Source organism: Mus pahari, chromosome 6 (genome assembly GCF_900095145.1).
Source record: "Mus pahari chromosome 6, PAHARI_EIJ_v1.1, whole genome shotgun sequence".
Taxonomy (NCBI): domain Eukaryota; kingdom Metazoa; phylum Chordata; class Mammalia; order Rodentia; family Muridae; genus Mus; species Mus pahari.
The window spans coordinates 24048488-24060747 of record NC_034595.1 but is presented as its reverse complement, the minus strand read 5'-3'; positions in this window follow the sequence as shown (position 1 = coordinate 24060747).

Genomic DNA, 12260 nt, shown 5'->3' with positions numbered 1-12260 from the left:
AAAGGAAAGGAAAGGAAAGGAAAGGAAAGGAAAGGAAAGGAAAGGAAAGGAAAGGAAAGGAAAGGAAAGGAAAGGAAGGAAGAGAGGACATGACTACTAAAGTATGGTGGTTTGTTGGTGTTTGTTTGTTTGTTTGTTTTTTATTGTAGATATAAGGGAGAAAGCAGGCAGAGGGAAGAGAGAGCCTCCAATCAAGAGAGAGGCATCCCTAGTCAAGAGACTATGATACCCCAAAATGGCTGTTATATAGGATTCAGTCTGGGGGAAGGAAAGCAGAAACCCAGCCCGAGAGGAAGAGGTTTAGGGTAGGGAATAGAGTGAGATGTGCAGAAGCCACAGGTACTGAGTGAGACATCCTTGGTTTGAGACCCAGTGTCTCAATGATATAACTTGTGTCTCTAGTCAATACAGTAGGCAATCCCTTCCCTTTGACTTTCAGATGTATTGAAAAAAAAGACCTAAAGAAGAATCTCAAACTGAGACAAGAAAAAAAATGCTGGTATCTAATATATACCTGGAAGAAAATGCCCCTAAAAAAATTTGCCATTTGTTAGATGACCTTGCAAGAGAGACTGGATTAAAGACAATGGGATGGATTCAACAACACTGTTCCTTAAACTGGATAACAGATTCCTATAGGTGAGAGGGTTTCCCCACTGTTCATTAATCCTCTCCTTGGCTGACGTGTTTCTAGCCTGCTTTACTGAAATTCATGCCCGTGCTTCTACACGCTATTTCCCTTAGGGAAGAAAGAACGGTAAAGGGGACCAGAGTTATGGAGAAAGGGTTCTTATGCTAACTGTATTAGGACTCTCTGGCAGTGACATTTCCTGCAGAGCAGGCACTTGTTGTGGAAACTCTCTAGGTCTAGTCCACAATGTTTATGCTTCCCTTCCATTTCACTGCGTGAGCCTTGAGTGGCTCTTGGACCTTCACTCATGTGGGAACTGGGTGGGATCTCTGGAGTACTGCTATCTGAGCAGCTGTTCCCCTTTATGTTAGTTCACACTCACTCCCTAAAACTTGCTATGTCAGAGTTATTCCCTGACCCAAAGCACCTGCACCTTCGCTGTGATTCTCAGGATTTACATGATGTTCCAGATTGCAGGCTACATAAGTTTATCCAGAAACATCAATTTTCTGCTATGACTAAGAAAATACATCCGTGTTTTTTCAATTTGTATAGGTTTATCTTATGATGCAAGGGAACTTTTTCAGAACTGAGATTCTCTATTGAGTTTCACTTCTTTTGATACATTCTGCAGAAGCAAACATTTGATCACAGATGAATTTGGTTGTGACTGTCACCTGGGGAATACAAGCCACCAGTCAGCTCTCAACTGAATTCAAATTTAATTACAGTGTTATTTATTATGAGTCTGTGGGAATAAAATGAAGCTGAATCCCCTTCATTAGAATGTTCATAAAATATTCTGAAATTATGGTCTAATCACAAAATTGGGCTACTTTAAGGTTCATCATTAATAATGGTTTTAGAGCTGGTGAGATAACTCAGCTAGTAAAGGCACTCACCTGAAACTGACCCACAGGTCCCACAAGGTGAAGAAGAGAATTGGCTTCTGTGAGTTGACCTCTGTACATGGTCATTGTTTATATATATATATAGCAAATAATTGAAATAATTGAAAACAATGTTGTAAGGAATGGTAACAATAAGATACCATGCACACTCTGGAGCTCTCCACTGGCCAGTAAGTTAAGGGAGATAGGATCATGGCATCTTTATTTCTTTTTCATAAGATAAGCAATGCTCTGTCACACATTGGCTTTGGTGAAAAGAATGCTATGTTCAAAATTTGGAGAGACAGAAGAAAGGCCTGCTAAATTTCACACCTTCACATTGGGGGTGGGGTGTAGGGAGTAGTGTTTTTCTCTGGTTTCTGGGGAATTAACTTCTACATCAACAAAGGTGAATAATTCTCTTTTAAAATAATAGCCAGTAAGGCATTTCTTCCTAAGACAGAATGGAGGTATTCTGCCACTGCACACAAATGATGAACTCTGTCTAGTATCTGGTAAGATATTTGATATTTTGTTACCATAGCTGATGATTCAAGGTGCTTAGAGGTCAAGCTACTGTCCTTTTTCTGTAGATAAGACTACAGCAGTTTGAATGTTGCAAACACTGGGTTTAAATAACACTTTATCCAAAATAATTTGACAAGCAGTAAGTCAACTGTTACAGATTTGAAGATAATTCACATTATCTCTTTCTGATGAAGAATAATACAGCTTCAGTCAACATTTTATTAAATCATCAGAAGCTGTCCTAACTCTGTGTCCATTTAGAAGGATTTCTACAAAGAATTTTGCTGTTCAGATGCATTTCCGCTTATGTGTAAACACAATCACTTCTTTTCCTTATAGAAACAATGCTGTTAAATAGACAAGATAATCTGATTGTCTCTTGCAACAATATTGACCTCTTATGCCACATTTCTGATTATTATTTCATTGTATATTTAAAAATTTAGTTCTACGCTATTGCATGGACAGCAAAGTGTAAGGAACTTGCAGAAAGAGTGTTGATACAGACAAATTCATACACAATGAGAATCATTGGTAAGGCCATTTCTGGGGGAGAATTTCATTTGGAAATCCATTTGAGCAGATACCAGTTTGCTACTATATGCATTTGTGGTTCTTGTAAGAACTGCAAGCTTGCAGGGTTAATTCCAAAGGTGACTGCCAACAGTCTCAGGGCAGCTATTGTTCATCACCTTCAGTGGGAATAATTTATACTTCAATTTTACATGCAGGCATACTAAATTAGCATTACTCATCAGAATCCTCTTATTAATAAAACAAGCCAAATTAGACACTGGAGAATCGTTTTTAGAAATTCAATGACAATTTTACATTTTTAATCAAGGTTCAGAAATAGTATTACAGAGCATATGGTACAGGGAACTGTGGTCAAATTTGACATTTATTAATAATTGAAGTGCAGAACCTGACAGAGGTGAAAATTGATATTTATTTCTTTCCTCTAATATTTGGAGGAGTTCTAAAAGGTAAATAAAATAAGATGACAAGACATATCGGATTTTGCTTATTTCTTTGATCACCCTTCCCCATATGAGAGCACAAATCCCTCGTTCGTCTACGTATCTTGAATAATTCAATGTTCATAGACTTTCTAGTCCAATGCATTATAAAGCAAACTCAGGCTGAGTTTCAATCACTTTAGACTGCAAGCTGAATTTTTCATGAAGGATTATTTAAAACAAAATGCATCTTGGTCCCTACAGCCTTTGAAACCAAATAATCCCAAGAGTTCAGTGAGGAAGTGTCAACACTGTGAATTCCTCAGTTCAGAAAACTAAAGGATTCCTGTTTGATGTACATTAGCCATATCAATATTAACAACATGCTGCTGGAACTCAGTGCTGACTGCAGAGCCCTGTTAGCTTTGGTCTTGTATTTTAACTAGTTGTGGAAGCACAGAGAGACTTGTTCTTGGATTGAACTCGACCTGCCTCTGGGAATGCTTTCTGCTCCATCCATTTTGAAAGCTTTATTCAATTAGATTTCACTGCCTCTCTCCTCCTTAGCACTTGCTCCCATGGGAAAAAGAAAAATGCTCAGATTCTGACACTGACACACCAGAGGCTTTGCTGAGAGGTGTGTCTTTCACTGTTGCATCTTCCAAATGACATTGCTGACTCTCTGACATAAAAGTCACCCATAGAATGGAAAGTCACCAACATTGGCAAACTTCAAGTCATTTTAGTGCTTAATTTAAATTTTGAGTCTTATTTTCATGTTGGAATTTGACTTCTTTAGTCATTAGCAAATAATGATTAATGAAGCACAATGGTCTTCAGTGGGCTGTATATATGATACAAGAATAGTGCAATAATTAAACTTTCTTCTATGTTGTAGAAAATGATTATTAGTCTGTATGGAATAAATAATGCTGCAAATTAGTATGATGGCAGTTATTCCTAGATCAACTATTGCCCAAATATATACACACAGAAACCTTTTAATATTTCAAAGCTTAGACCTTCACTGGACAGACCATCTAAGTTAACCAGGCCATCTAGCCTCATCCAGCCATATGGCTAGCTAGACCTTAGAGGTCCATAGCCAGGCCCATCTCCCCTCATTTGTCCTGATGAAAGAGCCTTCCTCTGTCTTCTTACCAGAATTCCTTTCTTCCTCCCAGGAAGTTCAGCCTATCTCTCTCTACTGCCCAATCACAGGTGTCAGCTTTTATTGACCATTAACTTGGAGATCAAAGTTTGCACAACAAAAGCAGATGTACATGAGAATCTGTTTGTCTTAAGACAACCAGATCTTGGGGAAAATTAGCATTTGAAGACACAACAGCAGCAACAGACCTACCCCAACACTGAGTCAAAGAGAATACTATAATTTCAATTAGAAAAACTCTAATCACAATAGCCAAGAATATCAACATTAGTATTTTACCATTAGATTGCTTTCTCTACTAGTGGACTATTATGGGAAATGGTGAAAAGTGACAGCATTCCACGCTAAACCCAGCAATTCTTAGCCCATTGACAATCACTGTATTTAAGAAGACATCTACTGGTCCTTCCTAAAATTTTCCTAATCAATTAAATGTTGTTTCTCTTTCATTGCCATTCATACTAAGAACACAAAATAAAGAACTGAGGTAGCATAAATCAAGTAGATATCTAAGACACAAAGGCTCTTAGTTTATGATTTATAGCTATAAGGGAATACTTGAAACTCAGTACTTTATAACATAAAAAAAAATTATTGAGACTTGTGGTTCTTGAACAGAAGTTCAAGTGTGATTGGGTACCTGGAACAAGAAAAAAAAAAAAAACTCATACTGCGTTGTAACTTGGTGGAGGGCTTTACATAGTAGGAGTACACGAGTGTATTAGAGAAGACAAGATTGGTCCAGGTGATTTCAAATTTATCTTCATAAAAACTGATCCAGTCTCAGGAGAATGACATCTGTTTTCTGACATGCCCACTTCCCACTGCCTTGGGAATCAAACCTCAATGTGTGTGGCAAGAACATCCAGACAACAGTACAGAAAAATACTGAATCTGTGCTCATTTAATCTTGACCATTAGTGCAGTGCACATTAAGAATAAAACTAAGGTTCCTACATTCTAATACAGATATACTTGCTTACCCATGCTCATTATTGCTCTATTCATAATAGCCAGAAAATGGAAACAGACTAAATGTCTGTCAAAAGATTCATGAATAATGAAAATGTGGTAATTGCTTGATGGGCCATCAACAAAGAGGCTTCCTCCTAAAACAGACAAGAACAAATACAAAGACCCACAGCCAGAAACTATACAGACAGGGGGAGACTTTGGATATCTTAGTCATAAATGGAATAAGTCCATCAAATCTATCCCTTCATAGTTCCTGAAACTCCATGGAAGATACGGCAGAAAGATTGTAAGAGCCAGAGGGAGATGGAGGATGTCAGAAAACATGGCCCTTTAAATCAATGTATGTGTGTGTGTGTGTGTGTGTGTGTGTGTGTATCTGTGTGTCTGTGTGTATATGCATGTGTATATGGAGATATATATATATATATAGAGAGAGAGAGAGAGCAAATGTATATTCATTATAATGCATATGTATAATCATGTATGTACATGTGAATAAACTTTCTTGGGTTCTTTCCTTCTAATTGTTTTGTCCACTTCCAAATATGTCAGTTTTGGGGTTGTCTTATTATGTTTATTTTATTATGACATATTTTATTATTATCCTTTAGAAGCCTGTTTGTTTTCTAATGAGAGAAAACAGTGAGGAGGATCTAGGTGGGAGGGAAGGTAGGGAGAAATAAGAAGAGGAAAGGGAGGAAAAACTTAATCATAATATATCATGTGAAGAAAAAAAATCTATTTTCTTTTTTTTTTTTTAAAGCATCTTTAGCTATCAACAGCATGGGTGCAAAGGGTCTACAGTAAAACCTTTTGTTGGAGTGCTTTACACTTTCCACAGAACAGAAACTAAAATAACCTGTTATACAGTAAGTCACAAATATAATCCTGGAGTTTTTCCCTACACACATGAGTATTGTCTAAAGCATGTCTTCTTTGTAGCAGCTAGGCCCTGCCACCACCGTGTTTGGCTGAGTTCAAAAATCTATTGCAACCTGGAGCTTCCCTGCCACTTCTCTAGCTCTCTTCCTGCCACTGCCATAGCTACTGCTGCTGCTGGAACCTCCGTAGCCACCTTGGTTTTGTTTAGCAAAGTACTGGCCTCCACCACCATAAGGGTCAGAGCTCCTGCCTCCAAAGTATCCTCCTTTCATGGGTTCAAAATTTGAAGACTGATGGTTGTAATTGCCAAAATTATTGTAGCTTCAACCACTTCCAAAATAGCTTTCATCACTGCCAAATCCATTATAACTATCCTCACTGCCACCATATCCACCACCACCATGGCTGCCACCAAAGCCACCATGACCACTGAAGTTCCCTCCTCGACCAAAATTTCAATAAAAGGAAAATAATTTTCTGAAGAGGCCATAGGGAGACCTACTTATAAGACAATTAAAATTCAAATTAAAAATAAGAATTAGAAGTGTTATCCAGCTTGATTGGATTATATTACTCCTAGAAGCCATGGATTATTAAACAAAAATCCCAGTAACAGAAAAAAAAAGAATGAATGATCAGAAGGATGAAAGGAAGGAAGGGAAAGGAGTAGGGCAGAGGGAAGGATAAAGAAAGAAAGAATAAAGGGGGAAATACACACAATGAAATACTATTCAGCTGTTAAAAATAGAATTATAAAATTTTCAGGTAAATGAATGGAACTTAAAAAAAAATCTTGAGTGAGGTAATCTAGATCCAAAAAAGGCAGATATGTATATATTTTCTTATATGTGAATATTAGTTTTTAATCTATGTGTACATGTGAATATATATATATATATATATATATATATATATATATATATATAACACAAAAGTTTGTTATAGAGTAAGGAACTAGAGAGGAGAGGAGAAGCTCCCAACAAAAGAGAAAAAGAGTATATAATTATGGGGAAACACAAAGAGAGTGAAATGGGAAGCTGAAATGGGGAAAGGATGGAAAAAAGGATAGGGAATCCAGGGAGGAAAACTAGCACCAAAGGCAATTAGAGAGGTCCTAGGGAAACTGAATATATAAAAGAAATCTAAATAGAGTCACCAAATAGCAGGGGATACGATTCCCCAACTAGACATCTTCTGCCATCTATTACAATGCACAAGATCTGCACAAGTTCAAACTAGACAAAATCCTAACATTGGAAAGTAGGTACAAAGTCTCACTCCTAACCAAAAGGTTCTTAGCAATTAATAGCTGCTGGGGGAAGGAAAAATGGTGGGATTGGATGAGTAGAAGAAGAAGGGAGGATGGGGAAGGGCTAGATGAAAAGGAGAACATGATAAAGTTCCACCTGACATGGTACAACACAGTCTGGCTTCTGGTTATCTCCAAAGCCAAGGCAAAAGAAATGAAAGTAAAAATGCCTGAGCTAGCTTTACTGTGTATATCAAAACAAGGTCAAACGAAAGTCCTGAGAAAACCAACATTTTCCTGTCAGAGCTCCCAGGTGTACACCAAGATTAATTGATATTCATTGTTTCATTCAGCTTCTATTTAGATTTTAGTCAGCATGTAAGAACTACCCAATCAGATAATGGGCATTTCCATGTTGCAGAGTTGAAGGCTTGGCTTCATCTACAGTGTGTTTGGCTTGCACTTTTACATTCCATTGTTATTGTGTATAACTAACTGCCAAAGGGGGGATGCTTTTCATTTCAACAGAAGCTCCTGCTATAATCCCAGAAGTACCACTGTCTTCCTAATGTCACCATAAGCTCCCTGGCTGAAAGATCTGCTACTTAGTACTCACCACCAGTACTTACCCCTTGCATCACTGAGAACAGACCAGACAAAAGTATTGAGCTAACCTGTAAGTAGAAAGCAAAGTTAATTTCAGTAGGTAGAACTAATAAGAGAGATGGAAATGATACAGAAGTGCTTCTTATTTTAATTAGAGAAAAATGTGAGAATTCAATGTTATATTCTATTACTATCTCCTGTTTTAAATCTTATAGATTAAAATCAAAATTGTAGTTCAGTTCTAACTGCTTATGTAATTTTATGTGTGTATGTGTGTGTGAGTGCAACCTTGCCTATATCAGTACACATAGGTGGAAGTCCGGACAGTTCTCTAAAGTCTGCTCTCCCCTGCCCCCTCCTGGGACCCAGGAGCTGAGCTCAGGTCATCAGGCCTGTACACAATTGCCTCTACCCACTGAGCCATGTCACAAGACCTTAGATCCATTTTTGATTATACATGGGCTATGAATTTGTGTTAGGAGTGAAAAGCTAAGAATTTGAGTAAGGGTAGTCATTTGGAGACATTCAGATATACCTAACTGTGAATCATGTGATAAGCAGCTTCCAATACCATCAGAAAATATATAGTTAGGTATAGTTCTTTGGTGCCTTTCTTGTTGTTTTCCCCTTATCGGCTCCCATGCCTGTCATGGGTTCTCAATCTCCCTTATTCTTACTTTAAGCTATTCTATTTAACTGAAGTTTCTATCCATTTTTAAAGGTTTCCCCTTCCAAGCCCCATTTAGGACTATACATTTTTAATGCTCCTTCACCTCAATTCCTGGTCTTGGCTCCCATGGGTCTAATAGCCTTTCTCCCAATAGACCTCATTCATGAAGGGTAATTCTGAGTCAGGTCCTTTTTAAATAAGTCCACATGCTGCATTATTTTTACAAATAGTTAAAAATGGAAGCATTAATATAAGAAGATTAATAAAAGTTTTAGATGCTATTTCAGATCTAAGCATAAATTCTTGGCCTCTGTCTTGGTAGATGACAGGGTGTCAACTACTGCAGAATAAAATGTTCTTTGCTTTTGCATACTATTTGAGTCCAGGGTATCACCTTCAGTGTATCCTGAACCCTTACATTTGGGAGATCTTCTCTGGTATTCACTGGAGATGCTCTGACCCAAATAATTGAGTGGTTTTCTGATCAGTAAATCCAGGTACCAGTTGTCTTTTGTCTTGCCCATTGTCCATCTCTGTGTTCCTGTTTCAGGTTTAATCTGGAGGCTGAAAGGGACAAAACATACACATAATTTGTGACCCAGACAGGGGCAACAGAGGACGCTCCCAAGAATTGCAAAAAACCACAACCAAACAGGGGTGGAATTGAAGAAAACCATTCAGGATCTGAAAATGGAAGTAGAAACAATAAAGAAAACCCAAAGGAAGACAACGTTGGAGATAGAAAACCTAGGAAAGAAATCAGGAACGATAAATGTGACCATCAGCAACAGAATACAAGAGATGGAAGAGAGAATCTCAGGTGCAGAACATTCCATAGGGAACATGGACACAACAATCAATGAAAATGCAAAATGCAAAAAGATCCTAACTCAAAACATCCAGGAAATCCAGGACACAATGAGAAGACCAAACCTTCAGGTAATAGGAGTAGATGAAATTGAAGATTATCAACTTAAAGGGCCAGCAAATATCTTCAACAAAATTTTAGGAGAAAACTTCTCAAACCTAAAGAAAGAGATGACCATGAACATACAAGAAGCATACAGAACTCCAAATAGACTGNACCAGAAAAGAAATTCCTTCCAACACATAATAATCAGAACAACAAATGCACTAAATAAAGACAGAATATTAAAAGCAGCGAGAGAAAAAGGTCAAGTAACATATAAAGGCAGGCCTATTAGAATTACTCCAGATTTCTCACCAGAGACTATGAAAGCCAGAAGATCTTGGACAGATGTTATACAGGCACTAAGAGAACACAAATGCCAGCCAGGCTACTATACCCAGCAAAACTCTCAATTATCATAGATGGAGAAATCAAAGTATTCTATGACAAAACCAAATTCACACAATACCTTTGCACGAATCCAGCCCTTCAAAGGATAATGAATTGAAAATACCAACACTAAGAAACTACACCCTGGAAAAAGGAAGAAAGTAACCCCTCAACAAAACAAAAACACACAGCCACAGGAACAGAATCCCAACTTTAACAACAAAAATTACAGGAAGTAAAGATTACTATTCTCTAATTTCTCTTAACATCAATCGACTCAATTCCACAAAAAAAAAAAAAAAAGACGTAGACTAACAGACTGGCTACACAAACAGGACCCAACATTTTGCTGCATACAGGAAACCCACCTCAGGGTCAAAGAAAGACACTACCTCAGAGTAAAAGGCCGGAAAACAATTTTCCAAGCAAATGGTCGGAAGAAATAAGCTGGAGTAGCCATTCTAATATCAAATAAAATTGACTTCCAACTCAAAGTTATCAAAAACGACAAGGAGGGGCACTTCATACTCATCAAAGGTAAAGTCTACCAAGATGAACTCTCAATTCTAAATATCTATGCTCCAAATGCAAGGGCAGCCACATTCATTAAAGAAACTTTAGTAAACCTCAAAGCATATATTGCACCTCACACAATAATAGTGGGAGACTTCAACACCCCACTCTCACCAATGGACAGATCCTGGAAACAAAAACTAAACACATGGACACTAACAGAAGTTATGAAACAAATGGATTTAACAGATATCTACAGAACATTTTATTGTAAAATGAGAGGATATACCTTCTTCTCAGCACCTCATGGTACCTCCTCCAAAATTGTCCATATAATCAGTCACAAAACAGGCCTTGACAGATTCAAAAATATTGAAATTATCCCATGCATCCTATCAGATCACCACGGACTGAAGCTGATCTTCAATAACAGCATAAATGATAGAAAGCCAACATTCACATGGAAACTAAACATCACTCTTCAATGATACTTGGTCAAGGAAGAAATAAAGAAAGAAATTAAAGACTTTTTAGAGTTTAATGAAAATGAAACCACACATACCCAAACTTATATGACATAACAAAAACAGTCCTAAGAGGAAAACTCATACCTCTGAGTGCCTCCAAAAAGAAACTAGAGAGAGCATGTATTAGCAGCCTGACAACACAACTAGAAGCTGTAGAACTAAAGGAAGCAAATTCACCCAAGAGGAGTAGACAACAGGAAATAATCAAACTTAGGGCTGAAATCAACCAATTGGAAACAAAAAGAACTATTCAAAGAATCAACCAAACCAGGAGCCGGTTCTTTGAAAAAAATCAACAAGATAGATAAATCATTAGCCAGACTAACTAGAGGGCACAGGGACAGTATCCTAATTAACAAATTCAGAAATGAAAAGGGAGAAATAACAACAGATCCTGAGGAAATCTAAAGCATTATCAGATCCTACTACAAAAGGCTATACTCAACAAACCTGGAAAACCTGGATGAAATGGACAATTTCCTAGAGAGATACCAGTTACCAAAGTTAAATCAGGATCAGATTAATGATCTTAAGAGTCCCAACACCCCTAAGGAAATAGAAGCAGTCATTAATTGTCTCCCAACCAAAAATGCCCAGGACCAGATGGGTTTAATGCAGAGTTCTATCAGACCATCAAAGAAGACCAAATTCAAACTCTCCTCAAACTATTCTACAGAATAGAAACAGAAGGTACTCTAGCCAATTTGTTCTATGAAGCCACAATTACTCTGATACCTAACCCACACAAAGATCCAACAAAGAAAGAGAACTTCAGTCCAATTTCTCTTATGAATATCGATGCAAATTTTTTCAATAAAATTCTTACAAAGCAAATCTAAGAACACATCCAAAAGATCATCCATCATGACCAAGTAGGCTTCATCCCAGGGATGCAGGGTTAAATATATGGAAATCCATCAATGTAATTCACTACATGAACAAACTCACAGACAAAAACCACATGATCATCGCATTAGATGGAGAGAAAGCATTTTACAAAATCCAATACCCCTTCATTATAAAAGTCTTTCAAAGATCAGGAATTCAAGGCCCATACCTAAACATAATAAAATCAATATACAGCAAACCAGTAGCCAACATCAAAGTAAATGGAGAGAAGCTGGTGGCAATCCCACTAAAATGAGGGACTAGAAAAGGCTGCCCACTTTTTCCCAACCTATTCAATATTGTACTTGAAATCCTAGCCAGAGCAATTCGTCAGCAAAAGGAGAACAAGGGGATACAAATTGGAAAGAAAGAAGTCGAAATATCACTATTTGCAGATAATATGATTGTATATANAAGTGACCCTAAAAATTCCACCAGAAAACTACTAAACCTGATAAACAGCTTCAGTGC